A 14,832-nucleotide genomic window follows, 5' to 3' on the forward strand; every position below is an offset into this window, starting at 1 on the left:
CATGTCTACAGCATCATATTGAGTATGCATTGAAGGTATTCAGTGGTACATAACAGAGATTGGGAACCAATCAAAATACTAGCAACCGGAAACTACTGTGGCTGAAATTTTTCCTTTCTGCACATGTATGAATTTGAAAATATTCTCTGAGACTTCCTGGAAGGAAAATAAATACATTTTCTTCTACAATAGGAGATCACACGATAGAAACAGGTGATAACTAAGAAGGGAATTGTATAAAGGAGAAAATAAGCAGCAATCACCTCGATTTCACTGACACAATTGTGCATACTTAAATCAGTGAGAGTAACAGACTGGCCCTCCAACCAGCCTCCACTAGGTCCTGCTTCCCAGGAACACAATTCCTTGAAGTAAAGCATCAGTCAGTTCCCTGGATGGCCTGATGGGGGCATTTCACAAAAGCAATGTTCAGCTCTCTTGGGCAAAAACCCTTGTCTGTGCTCACCTCTATGACCTGTCAGGAACTGAGGTGTATTTTAATAATACACAGCTAATCATCAAGCTTCTTCTAGGATCATTTTAAACTACTCTGGTCAAAAGTCCAAGCACCAGCAGGTGTACCCACTACATGGCATATGAAATGCCACACACAAGTTACTAAGCACAAGCAACACAATTTGGCCAAGGTACGCTCTCTGGTTCTCATGAAAATGTGAAGGTGGTCCTTACCCCTGCCTTTTGCAAGCCATCCATTCAACCACTCATCCATTGCTTCCTTATTCTTCACTTTAGAAATCTTTATTGAGCAATCCTCTGAACCAGACTCTGTGACACAAAATGGACTATCGGCAATCTCTACTGACAAGAGGGTAAGACTTTCTTCACAACAAAAAGGCACAAACATGGTAATGGAGCCATTTGGGTGCTTCCTTCACAAGTAGAAGAAAAGCAGACCTGCTTGGGTGGTGTCTTAGTTACTTTTTACTTTGTTGAGACAAAACACCTGACATGCAAAGTTAGGGGAGGAAACTTTATTTGTCACAGTTCCTGGAGGTTTTAGTCCATACTCAGCTCCAAGGCAGTATGCTATCGAGGAGCAGCCATTCATGGCTACTGCAAAGAGCAAAAGCAAACAAACAAGACACACTGTCTTCCTGCCATTACATCATATGCTGGCTCCACCCCTAGGTGTCTGTAGCACTCACACCACCAATCCAAGTGCTAGACAACAGACCAATCACAAACTCTAGATTTGGTCAAGTCCATAATTGCATGAGGCTTGGGGCCACTGCAATAAGCCATGACAGGTGGCATCATAAGTCCAGGATATCGTAGAGCAGGCCAGAGAGCACCTCATCCAGAACTGGATATTTTGGCTAAGAATGGGTATAGTAGTAATTAAGAGCTCCCATTCTGAAGCCGGACAGCTGGATTCTGAGTCCAGCTTTCTCACTCTTCTCAGATGTGTGACCTCAGACATGTGAATCCATCTATGCCTCAACTTCCGCATCTGAAAAGTAGAAATAAAACTGCCTCTACTAGGGGGGACAGTTAAGAAGACTGGATCGATTATGCACACTAACTCTTAACACACTGTCTACCACATAAAAAGTGCATGATAACTGTAGACCAGTCTTGGGTCCCATAGCTCAGGTAGAGCACTAAGCTGTACCATCATGCACCAAGCCAAGAGAAAGTGGGCGCTACAGCTGGTGCTGAAATCAAGGCAAAGCTGGTGGTCAGTTTGAGCTGTGGGCCAGAGTGAGGGCAACTGGGGAATGGGTGTTGCCAGCCATGGCTGGGGACAAAGTTATGGCCAATTCTAACTCTCTTCTCTCCATAAAATAAACCAGCACAGGGCCCCTGTGGGCCTTTCCAGCCATGTCATTCTAGGTTCACTCAGGCAATACCCAAACTTTCCTAAATTTTTGCTTTTTGCTGGGAAAGTCAAGCACAAATTCAAAGAGTCAATGAAAAATTCAAGCGGTGATGTGGAAATTTTTGAATTGAAAAGTACAGTTCAGAAAAAGCCACTCTGCTGTTAGTCACACACAACTTGCTCCCCCTCACTTCGAACACACATCGCTGAACTCTTGCAGTTCAAGAAATCCTAGCTCATGAGTGTCTTCATAGGGTGTGGTCAAAACGATGGTGAAAGCTGTGGCCCAGTGCTATCCAATGGAAAGGCAGCCCTGCAAACCACTGGAATGTGCCTTTGTCCACCTTCTTTACAGGATCTTGCACCATGCAACTTCTGGCTTCTCCTCAGAAGAAAAATGACCATGAAAACCTAAACACCTTAAATACATTCAGGACACTGAGGCATCCAAAAGAATGCTCAGGTTCTGAAGACACTCACGAAAGGGGATTCCAGAGCTGCCCCGGGCTGTGGTGAGAACGATGAGTTAGTGTGCTACGAGCAAAGGGAGCCTTCTGGGGGGGATTCATGCTTCGTTCTGTCTGTCATATTTTTCTAACACATCATATTTTTCAATCACACCTCATTTTTTTTTTTTGTACTGGGGATCAAACTCACGACCTTGTGCTTACCAGGCAAGCACTTGAGCCACTGACCTAAATCCCTGGTCCCCACATCTCATATTGTAATTTAAGCTTCAGAGCAACCTGGTGATGCTAGCACTGCTATCTCCATTTTAAAAGTAAGGTGCAAAGAATTGACAAGCTTTCTAAGAGCAGCACAGTTCAAACTCAGCTGAAGTTCAAACTCAGCTCTGCCTACTATGGCCAACCGCAAGGTACCACTGCTTCTCAGTGCCATCTGTCACCTCAGACGCACCAGGATTTCAGTGCCAACTCTGCAACAGAGCCATGTGAGACCTACCACGACTCAAGTTTCTCTGCTTCCTTCTTGAGCCGCCTCACCTGCCCAACCATGGTAATACTGTTCACTTTTCATAGCTCCCTAGTGGTGACATGACAGAAAAAATGGAAAGTGCCCAGCACACAGTGAGGGCTCCCAAGAATGCTTCTGAGAAACTTTGCAAGGAAATCACAGAAATCTGCCTATAAAAATCTGAACTTTAAAGCTTCCCAAGGGTTTCTTCTATATGATTGCATCCCATATCTGGATAAATATGAATACCCTTACTTTAAAGACAAGAAATCTCTGGCTTAGAGAAGCCCATGACTTTCACAAGATCCCATCTCTAACATTGAGCCAAGGTACATCTATAGGTTCAAAATAACTGCTCTCTCTTTAAATTTCTGAATGGCTTCCCTAATCCCACACAAGAGGAAATCATTAAACTTCTCAAATCCTCACCCCACCTCATTTCCCCTATTTAAGGGGTGCCATCCTCCAACAGCCTAAAGTATTCCATGTACTGAGGGTACAATCCATAGCCCATTTTAAATCTGGAATGGTGGGCTGACAAAATTATAGTTGTCTCCATTTGATCAGTCTAATTCTCAGGCATGAAAGAGACATTCAAAATGTCATATTGGCCTTGAACTTGTAACATCTACTCAGACTCAACAGTAAAAAGTAAGGCATCCATATTCAACTGCAGAGCTCTCTAGTTTATGATTCTTCATTATAAATCATTTTTCACATGCTGCTTCAAATGCCATTTTTCAAGAATAAAAACCTGTCTGCATGGAATGCACAGCGATTTTAATATGCAAACCTCCTGCAGAGATGAAGTCTCATTTTAATTATTGTTTCAGTTTAATGGGTTTTCATTAAATTAGAGGACAGAGCAGTTACTAGGGTGAACAGCTAATGTTTCAAAGGTAAGCTCCTGAGACTCTGGGCAAAGACACAATTGCAGGGTGGAGAGGCAGAAAGCTAAACTCTGACTGATAAGCTTACACGCAGCCTGACAAGAAACAATCCAGCTGTTTCTTTTCATGGTCTCAAAATACAACTTGGCATCTCCCTCCTGGTGACACACAAACAACTCTAAGCATGTGTGTGACTTGGGTTATCTTAATCAATTAACTTTTCTATCAAAAATCTAGGCAACCCTGTCATCAGACTAGAAAGCACTTTTTAAAAAGTTCAGCCTGCAAAACGAGATGTCAAATCACAGGGAAATACTCCTGATGAAATTGTCTTCTTTCACACAAACAAGTCATTTAATTGGTTGAGGGGACTCATGCCTGACTTTCCACCCCTGGGAAATTGACCCAGCTTTAGTAGAAAATGCAATGACCAAGATCATATTAATGAGCAAACTGCGGGAGAAACAGTGACAAAAGACTTCCATGGCATCCATGCTATTTCACTCCAGATCCTGCATAAACTTGGTGACCTGGGACCAGTAAGACAGCAGGGCCTCAAACAGGGGTGAAGGGATGAGTGAGGAGCAGGGGGCAAGAAGCCAAGCCAGCGGGCAGAGGTGAAGCACTCACTGTGAAGAGGCAAGACTGTGCTCTGCAGAAACACGTGCCCGTGGAGATGGACATGGAGGGGCCAGGCAGCTTCGCAGGCATAGTTTCCTTCTCTCCAGTTTAGCTAAAGGCGAAGGAGCAAAGCTGGAGGGGCCCTTCTAGATATAACTTACCTACTGATGGATGAAGGGAGTCCGGCCACTATGCCTGCCAAGTAAACCACAGAGCCTTTCTCCCTTGCTATGAGAAGGAGTGACAGAGAAATCTTTTCTACAACAGAAAGAAGTCACGAAGCAATGTGAATCCAGGTAACTCGGCAGGAGCTAAGTAATGGGAGACCCCCTTCCTTACTCTCCTCCACCCCACTCCCAGGCTGACACTTCTTTATGATAATAATAGGGATGATCACTGTCCATATTGGTGAGGATCTGCATGTTAATCCCACGTCTGTATATGAGGCTAACAGATCAAATCAGCGTAATTAACATTCCCTTCACTTTAACCCTGCCTTACATGTGGAGCCTTCAGGCTCACCTCTCTAGTTATTCAAAAAATATGTAACAGGAATTACTCCTGACAGGGACAATAATTTGGAACTCCTCCATGTAATGCTTTGTTGTTGGTGCTTTTATTTCCTCTGTCCTAAAGGGACATCATCAGCTTTTGGGTCACGTGCATTAATCTGATTACATGCCTTGTTAGCTAATTAGTTCCAGAGTCCTGCTACAGAGGTCTCCTTTGCTATTTATCTATCTGTGTTGGTCACAAGGTGTCTGTGCCTTTGAGTTTCTGGAGGAAGACATATAATTATTGGCATTTCTACCCTGCGTGAAGAGAATGCTAAAGTTTTCTGGATAAGGAATAGATCACCTGAAACTCCTTCAGCTTTTATACAACTTCCCAAGCAGTCATCTTCTCCTCCACTTTGAGGGTTTCTATCCTCCAGATGCTTCAGTCCTCTGGTTTTCTTCCTGCTCTTGAACCATCTGGAGGCCCCTTCACTGTGTCCCCCTCTTCATGCTCCCTAGTTGTCAGAATGCCTCAGAGGAAGTCCATCCATCCCCAAGTCCTGAACTTTACCATGATGCTCCATCATAGCCACCAATGGGCAGCCTCCTTCCATTTGAGTCCTTTTTTGTCCTGTCTCCTCCTCTGTTTCTCTTTTATGCCCTCTTCTCTTTTCTCCTATCTTTTTCTCTCCTCTTTTTTCCTTTTTTTCCTCAATCTCATGTAGCAATTAGAGAATCAGGAAGCCCTTTCCCATACTTAGACCACACCATATAGATTACCTCAGTTCTCTCAAACCCTTAAATAGCTGCTGTAACAAATGACTACTAACAGTACCGAAAGACAACACAGTTTTATTATCCTACAGTTTCGAAGGTCAGAAGCCTAGGATGAGTTTCAAGGCCCAAAACTAATGTACAGACAGCATCACACTCCCACTGGATGCTTCAGGGGAGAATATGTTTTTTTCCAGATTTCCTAAGGTCGTGTTCCCTTCCTCCACCTTCTACACCTGCACCTGGCACATTCATACCTCTACTTCTATCTAATAATGACTACTATGATTACACTTGGCCTACTTGTATAATCCAGAACAATATCCTCACCTCGTTAGTTTGGTTTCCTGTCACTGAGATGCAATACCCAGCATCAGCACCCACAACTAAAGTAAGAGAGGTTTGGCTCATAGTTTCAGAAGGTTCAGTCCATGGTTAGCTGGCTCCAACACAGAAATAGCATCATGGAACACTATGACAGAGCAAAGATGCTGAGTTCATGATGGCCAGAAAGCAGAGCAGGAAAAGATGTCAGAGAGGGAAAGGGTCAGTAATCATATGTTGGGCCACCATGACCCACTCAGACACACCAAAAAGGATGCTTTACTGATCTGCTGCTAGATATTTCTTAATTGAATCAAATGAACATATCACAATTAACAGTTACAATCCACCCCTTATCAATCTGACACTCAAACACATCTCCTTAAACCATATTAAATATCCAAATAAACCATAAGTTATTAATTCCATCTAACAACTGAAAATAAAATAATCCTTTCCTCAATGCCTTCAGGTTCCATCATTTCTCCAAATTCCAGGTCAAGATCTCTTCTAAAACTAAAGGCAAAGGCTTAGCTATGAACCTTTTTAAATTAAAAAATAAAGTATACTAAAGTTATACAAACCAAGGTATCAGAGTGTAGGTAAACATTCCCATTGCTAAACAGAGTAATAAGAAGATGGGAAAGAAATAGACCAAAGCAAGACCAACACTCAGCAGGAAAATCCAGTGGCTATGTGTCTCGCCTCCAGAATACATAGTTGTGAGATGTGAGTTCCAGCCCCATCCATAGTCTTATTGATTGCAGCCATTATGTCCCTTCTCTTGAACTAAACACCCACAGCCTTCAGCTTTCCTTGACAGAGCTTGCATGCTCCTGACAGCTCAGAATTCCCACTGAAGTCCCTGCTGTACCTTTGGCTTCATTCCTATGGCCTTCCTCTGAAATCTAGGTGGAAGCCTGCCTGATCCCATAACTTTTCCATTACACATGCTGCTAAAACCAGCATCAAGTGAACAATACCAAGGTTTGTTGTCAGCCTGGGGAGTTTCTAGGCCTCTTGGAACCATCGCTGTAGTAGCCTCTGAGTGCCTGAATGGCTAAGCAGAGTGAAATGATTCTTGTAGAGTCAGTTTCCTGGGAGGCCCTTCTGTACCAGGGACCCCAGGGACTCTCTTTTCAAATGAAGAAAGTATATATTTTTGAGCCTGAGATGGGTGGCATTTTCCTCATTTCTGAGATGCTGCTAAGGCAACTTTCTCCACTTCCCTGTACAAAGTACTGGGCTCATTTGTGCGGCACTAATCTCATCAGCAGCCACATTAACTTTTGTCATAACTTTATACTCAGTTCTGTTTGAGCCAATAATTAAGTTTTCCAACTGTTTTTTGTTCCTAAGTCACCCTATGAACCTGGCTAAACATTAGCAGTAGTATCCATACTACAGCCTAAATGTTGGGTCTCTTCAAATTTTTTTACCACATTTATATGTGTGCTGCCTTCAAGTTCAGCCTCATACAACATCTAATGATATAAACAAATGAAAAAAATTCTTTGCCAGAATGTAACATGCATGAGTTCTAGTGTATTTCCTAATAGAGTCATTGTTCCCATCTGAAACCTCCTGAATCAGCATTTTGATTTGCTGACCTAATAGGAAGAAATATTCATCAAGTTCTTACAATATTCTAAGGATTCTCCTGTCCACATCTCCAAGCAATTCCAAAATTCTCCTGTGAGCCAGTTTCAAAGGCATGTAAACCACATATTCAGGTATAATTACAGCAGTGATAACCACTTATCTGGTATCAGTATTTTATATTTATTACCTCTCCTGTTGCTAGGATACAATGCTCAACACCCACAACCTAAAACTGCAGAGGATTAATTTGGCTCACAGTGTCAGGAAAGTCAGTCTATGATCAGCAGGATCCAAGGCAGAAAGAAATGGAGAGCAAACCTGTTCCATTTATGAAAGCACATAATGAAAGCAATGGAACAGCACCAGAGGTAAAAAGGGGCCAGTGTCCACTTATACTACCCAAGGCCACAACTCCATGACCCACCAGACACATACAGAACTTTGCTTTACTGATATCATGGGTGCTTCTTAATCCAAATAAGTTGACATATTAATATTAGCTCTCAGTCTATCCCCGTTACTCCCTTCCCTTCTACTGTTTCTTTTATTTCTGGGTTGGTGTCCTCCATACTACATGTTACTATATGTCTTTTTATTGTCATTGGCCACTTCTACAGGAATGTAGGCTCCACAGAAATCTTGTCTTTTCCCTACTGCATCTCTAACAACTGGAACAATGTCTTTCACTTGAGAGTATAATAGATATTTTTGAATACATGAAGAAATGAATATGATATATTGCTGGTTCTTCCTTTCCTACACCAAGACCAATGTATCCTCAAAAAGAAATCATCGATAGTGTTCTTTATGTACAGTCAGATCCAAGACAGCAGCCTGCATACAGCAGCATGTCAGACTCGCCTGAGTAATCAATATGTCAGTGAGATTTAAAGGCAGTTCTCAAAAAAGAGAAATTATTTTCTCCCATCCAGCCAGTCAGTACCCATACCACAGCCTGAGTTCAAAGAGGATTCCAAAGTCACATATTGAAACAAGAGAAATTCAAAACAAAAGTCTATGAAATTGCTTGCCCAGTCTTTACCTGTCCTCTACACATATCAATGGGTTTGGCTAGGTCTTTAATCATGATGAGATCTTCTGAAATACCCAAACAATACTGTAACAACCTCAAAATATACAGCTAAAAGCCAATTGCTGGGAAAAACAATGCTATCGCTCAACCTCAAGCCCGTAGTACCTGTCTCCTCTGGTGAAACCTGCAGCTCGGATCTAGCCAGCTGTGCCATCTTCCTGTAAAGCTTCCCTGTAAAGCACCACCTTGCTTCTATATTCTGATGTTCAGAACAGATACAGTCTGACTTCATGTGGTCATAGTTGGTCCTCTCACTCCAGCAAGAGGGGTGTCATCCAGGCAATAATTTGAGCTTTCACAAGAGACTCAAGACAGAACCTTACTCAACATCACCCCTGAAATGCAGAGGTGACTGCACTTTTCTCATGCCTTTGAGCAGGTTAGGTGCAAACCCTCTGCTATAGCCTGGGTACGGTTTGTTCCCAACCAAACTCATGCTGAACCTGGTCCCCAATAAGCAGGACCTGTGGGAGATGGGCCCTGGGGAAAACAATGGTTTACAGTGGCCTGGTGGGAGGACTAATGCTGATTTCATGAAGTGGGTTAGATCTCACAGAGGTGAGTTCCCATCAAAGTGGGTTGTTAGCGCAAAGGAAACCTAGCCCCCTCTCCACCTCTTGCTTCCTTTTGTAATTTCTCTGTCTCTCTGTCTCTCTCTTTCTCTGTCTGTCTCTTCTGTCATGTGCTGTTATCCACCATCACACCCTCACCAGAAGGCAGTGCCAGCATCATTCTTTTGGAACTCCAGAAACATGAGTGGAATAAATCTATCTTTACAAAGCACCCAGTGTAACTGCTTTGTTACAGCAACACAAAATAGGCGGTGTCACCCCTGTGCTTATGTGGTACACATGGGTACTTGTGCCACATTTTGATCACACATTTTCCTCCCTTACTCAAATCCCTTGCAGATCTGATGGTTTGTAAGACAGAGTCCTATCCTAAAATAAGGACCTGTGATTTAATGCTTACTCAGTTTTTGCAAGATGCAGAGGTTCTGGGGACTTTTACACAACATAAATGTATTTATTACTAATGAACTGTATACTTAAAAATGGTCAAGGTGGTAAATGCCACGTTCTGTGCTTTTTACCTTAGCTAAAAGTCAATTCCCCTAATGTCATCACCAAAACTCTAAAGGACCATGTCTCACCTCTTCCCTCCCAGCTCCCCACAGACTCCAGCTGTCTTAGGTTCCACATGAGCTCCTTCCTCCCCTAAGGCGTCTGGTCAGGCCACTCTTCTGTCTAGAATGCACCTGTGTACAGTCACATCTGGTGACCTCCCATTCACCTGTTACTCGGGCTTCAGCAGAAATGTGCTTTCCTGAGACCCCCAACTCCCAGATAAACAGATCTGCTCGCCCACCTCCCCAGGGCTTTCTCCTCTTTGACCTTGTTCTTAAATAAGTGCGGGACAGCATGGAGCCTCACCACTGTGCTTAGCACCTAATGCCACAGAACATGAAGAGTAGACATTGAAAAATATTGGAGGGATGGATGAATGGATGGATGATGGACTGCGGGTTTCCTTTAGTAACCCATTCAGAACTTGTATGAATCTGGAAACGGAAGACTTTTTCAAACTCTGTCAGCTCTGCCTGATCCTACCATGCAAGTTCAATGCCTGCTGTATACAACAGCATGGTAATTTATCCTTTATTTGGCCTCATTTCAATTCAAACAGCAGCTTCTAATCCTCCATTCCCTAGATATTGGTCAATACAATCCATAGGTAAGTGATTCTCATCCACAGACCCTTTGGCAGCAGGCACTTTTTCTTTCTCCCTCGGGCTTCTGTGGAACCAGACACAATACTGCACCTTTTCCTCCCTCTGGCTTCTTCCAGCTGAGTGGCCATGTGGCAGAATCACTTGGGTGAACTAAAAAATACACTAGGGCCGGGGATGTAGCTCAGCGGCACAGCAGCTGCCTGGCAGTGCAAGGTTGTAACTTCAATTCTCAGTATTTAATTAATTAATTATTAATTAATCTGATACCCAACCTTCACCTCCGGACACTCAGAAAAACATAGTTTGGGATGAGACACAAGCACCCACATTAATACGCATCCCAAGTAAACGTGACAAGAGCACAGCCAAGAATGGGGTGTTGCTAGGGGTCCCAGCTTCGGATCAAAGGTGTCAAACTAGCCAGCCTCAGGCTCCATGCAGCCTCAGACACTGAGTTAGGCCCTATCAGTACCCTCCACCCTCCTGACCAACCTTCTGTATTTCAACACATCCAAGGCACTGCAGTTTGTAAAACAGGAAAAAACACAGTTCATTATATGAGATGCTGCTGCTGTTTTAAATTTCATTTTATTGAGACAAGATCTAGTAGCCCAATCTGGGCTCAAACCTGTGACCTTCCTGCCTCAGCCTCCCAGAGTGAAGGGATGACTCACCACTCTGGCAGGAGCCACCATCCCTAGTTACTACTGCATTATTTTAGCAAGATGAGTAAGTGTCTGTATCTGAGCCTCAATGAAATCCAGCATAAAAATTAGCAGTTCATGCCAAATTCAGATCTCCAGGAAAAACACATTAAATGACCTGACAACCCAGGGTCCATTTTCCCACAGGCAATGATGCAAGTTGGGGACCTTGTCTGTGGGAATATGGCTCTTCCTGGGCATTGCTGACTTGTGCTAACACTGCATACGCAGACGTCACACAAACGTGCTCCATTCACTGCCCTCCTTCCTAGCTGTCACCAGGGCTTTGGAGCCACCCTCAGGCTGTGGCCCATGCAGGTGCTCCAGCCTCACCCCGCTGGTCCTCAGCAGATGCCAGGAACCTGTTCACAGCTGCCACTGAGGTGTAGATCCTCTCAGCTGTCCAGGTGGCCAGGCAGAGCACTTCCCACTCAGAACAGTCCCTTCTCTTTCCCTGGGTTTAACGCACCAGCCCCTGTTCCCCTGTACCCCAGATAACAAAAGGTCAGGAAGCACCACCCTTCACAGAAGTGGGATTTGGGGTCCACAGACCAGGGATCTACTGTGAGTCCTGACACAGTGCTGAGCAACATTTAATACCCTGACCCCCAATATCTGGGTCCCTGAATCCCTCCCAACCTCAGTGTGGGCTCCTTAAAAGGGCAACTCATGGTCATGATGATCTCTACATCACAGGACCACATGATCATGGCTTTGAAAATGTCACTCTCGGGCTGGGGGTTCAGCGGCATAAGCACCTGCCTTGCAAGCACGCAGTTGTGGGTTCGATTCCTGGTACCAATAAAAAATGAAGAAGACAAAAAAAAAAAAAAAAGAAAGAAAGAAAGAAAATGTCACTCTCATATTCTTCACTGTCTGGGTGACAGGACTGGACAGGTCTGTGCAGGGTAGGCACACACAGTAGCCATGTGGGAGGCTACTTTCTCCAGCTTCCAACGTAGCTCACAACAGAGATGCCAGGACGGTGAACACAGACACTGAGCCAACACACATCTCACACTGAGTCTGCAAGCCACTTGGAGCCAAGACCCAGGGCCATAAGCATAATGGTGGTGTGGGTCGTTAAGAGTCTCTGGATAAATCTGCTAATAAGTGAGGAACATTTAAGGCCTGTGTCAGCAGAGGAAGCCAACAGCTGGCTTTTTTTCCCCAATGAGGTTGACACATCTTTTTTAGAAAGCGCATCAGGTTGCTTGCTCACATTCATGATGGAACCAGCAGAATGAGCTCTGTGAGGTTCTCTGTAGCCGTCCCACACACTGGTAGGACACAAGTTTAACTCCCTGTCCTATGCCACAAATCCTCTCCGACGAGTTACACCACATGACCCAGACCCCCACCTTCTACAAAAAAGAAAAAAATTTAAAAACAAGCAAGAATGCACACTCCTATCAACCACGGAATAACCACGTGAACATGATCGACGCAAAGAAGGCTTTGGGGCTTCTATTTACACTAACGCCTGCTGCAGCTTCTCCTCCATCACACTCTCCTTCACCCAGCCTGGAGCCCGTCCCCACGAGCCCAACAGCCTCCACATGTGCCACACACCCAGTGCTCTGGGCAACTTTCCTAATGAATTATAAGGGAGATTCTAGAATTCTTCAAAAACTCACAATAAAAACTATTTTATCTTTTTCATGCCATAATTGTGATCTGGAGCTTTGCTTTTCTTATTTCACTCAGGCACAGTACAATTAATGAATAAAATATGACAAGCTTGACAGCAGCCATTGGAGGGGCTCATCCTTAAAAGCAGCCGTGCTCCAGGTACAAAGCTTTTGTATTTCAACAGCGTTTGTTTCTGGGATGTATTTTTATCTAAAAGGAAGATGGGGAGTGTGCTCTCTCACACTGAGTCTGTAAGCCATTTGGAGCCAAGACACAGAGACTTTCTCACTCCCTTCCCACCACCCCACAGTTCCTGCCTTCAGCATCACACCTGAGACCATGTTTACTTTGTCTTTGAAGGAGGATATTTCCAACTGAGGAACAAACAAAGTCCAGAGGAGCTCTGCTCCACAGGAGGCCCGCAAAACACATCAAATATCTGGCTCCAAGACACACACCACAAACCAACCCACAAAGTGGACAACTGGACATCTGAAAAGTCCCTCACATGCTTGCACCCACCCGGCAGGACATCTATAGCCGCCCCACATTCTCTTCCGGGAAGTTGATTTCCTCAGTATAGACAACCGAGTCCCTTCTGAGTTTGAGCTCTGCTAAGCCTTGCAAAGAAATACGCATGAAAAGGAAAAGGCAATGAATGCATGTCTCTGCAAAACCATCAGCATCTATCAAACGGCCCCAGGATGTCAGGCTTCAAGTTCTGAGGTTTCATTTTTTAAAGCAAATCTATAAGCATCTTGTTCTATCACACATACTCAACCAGCTGGCTTCCAACTTGCCTTCCAAATACAAATATTTTTTTTGCAGAGTTTGTTTCAAAACGTGTAAGAGCAAAAAGGCATTTTAAAGTCACTCCTTGTCTAGAATTTGAAGGAGTGAGAGTTGCGACTGAGATCTGGTAGACTGAGCAACTTGCCAAATTTCTAACACTGTGGGTTTGTTTGTAAAGCTTTACAAACAAATCTAAGATTAGTCTAAGACCACAAAACACTTCTGACACTCCTCAAGAAAATGAACCCTGTTATCCTCAGGAAAAGCAGAATGCAGAAGCATATGTTGTTTCCTTAGGTTTACTGTATAGATGCGCCAAGATCACTACTTTTGGAAACTGCATGTCTGTATTTTTTCATTTTCAGGTATACCATGCACTCCCAGACATCAGAGGGTCTTGAACTGTGATCCTTCTGCTCCTAGGACACCTCTGAGCCCCAGCGGATGGCTGTTATTCAGGCTGTAGATTGTAGGGAGCTAAGTTTAGTAGCAGCAATGTCAAAGCTAATATTAGATGACATTAAACCGCAGCTCATCATTGACTGACACTTCATGACATCAGGCAACCCAACCGTGGTTATGTCCAAACACAAAATAAAATTCAAACACACACACACACACACACACACACACACACCCTAGATGTGCTTAAAGTTTGCACATGATTCTGAACCTCTGGCAGATAAAAGAGGCAGCAGCTTGAACACTCATGAGAAAGAGCTGACTTTTCAGCCCACCATATCAGGCGTTGGTAAGGTGCTGGAGTAAACCTTCCTTCCATCAGACCCCATTCTTTTAAGGGGCCAAATGAGGTTGGGGGCTTTGCCAGTGGCATTTAAAATTCTAACAGACATTGGCAAATGAGATCAGGCAACAAATTTCATGTTTAGAGGCAAAAGGAAATGAAGATAAAAAGATTCTCCAAGCAGCCACATACATGCCTGTTATCAACTATGCTTGAAATTATGAGCAATCATGGGCTTCTTTTTAGCTTTTCTTCTGTTTTATTTCATTTTGTTTTAATTGTAAATAACTATGCATTTCAATGTGATATTTCAATGCATGTATACAATGAGGAATGATTAGCTCAGGGTAATTTGTACACCCATCACCTTAAATATTTATCATTTCTTTGTGTTGGGTATATTCAACATTCTCTGAATCAGCTATTCTGAAAAACACAATCGATTGTTATTAACTATGGTTACCCTACTGCACCACAGAACACCAAGTTATTTGTCCTAGCCAACTGTAGCTGTTCAGAGGCCGAAAGTTTGTTTTTAGGTCAAATGATCGGAAATGTCAAATCTCAAAGTCTTGATCAATGAGTGTGGGCGCTGACTTCTATCACCATGA

The 14,832-nt window shown here is 43.6% G+C and overlaps 1 protein-coding gene across 4 annotated transcripts in view; it reads right to left on the reverse strand.

Annotated features, from left to right (window-relative positions):
- LOC100725615 (protein kinase C-binding protein NELL1) overlaps positions 1 to 14,832 on the reverse strand; it is a 625,998-nt gene that overhangs the window by 552,141 nt on the left and 59,025 nt on the right. The window lies entirely within an intron of this gene.

This window comes from Cavia porcellus, unplaced genomic scaffold (assembly GCF_034190915.1).
Source record: "Cavia porcellus strain 051 isolate PalLab524CR breed Dunkin Hartley unplaced genomic scaffold, mCavPor4.1 scaffold_9, whole genome shotgun sequence".
Lineage (NCBI taxonomy): Eukaryota > Metazoa > Chordata > Mammalia > Rodentia > Caviidae > Cavia > Cavia porcellus.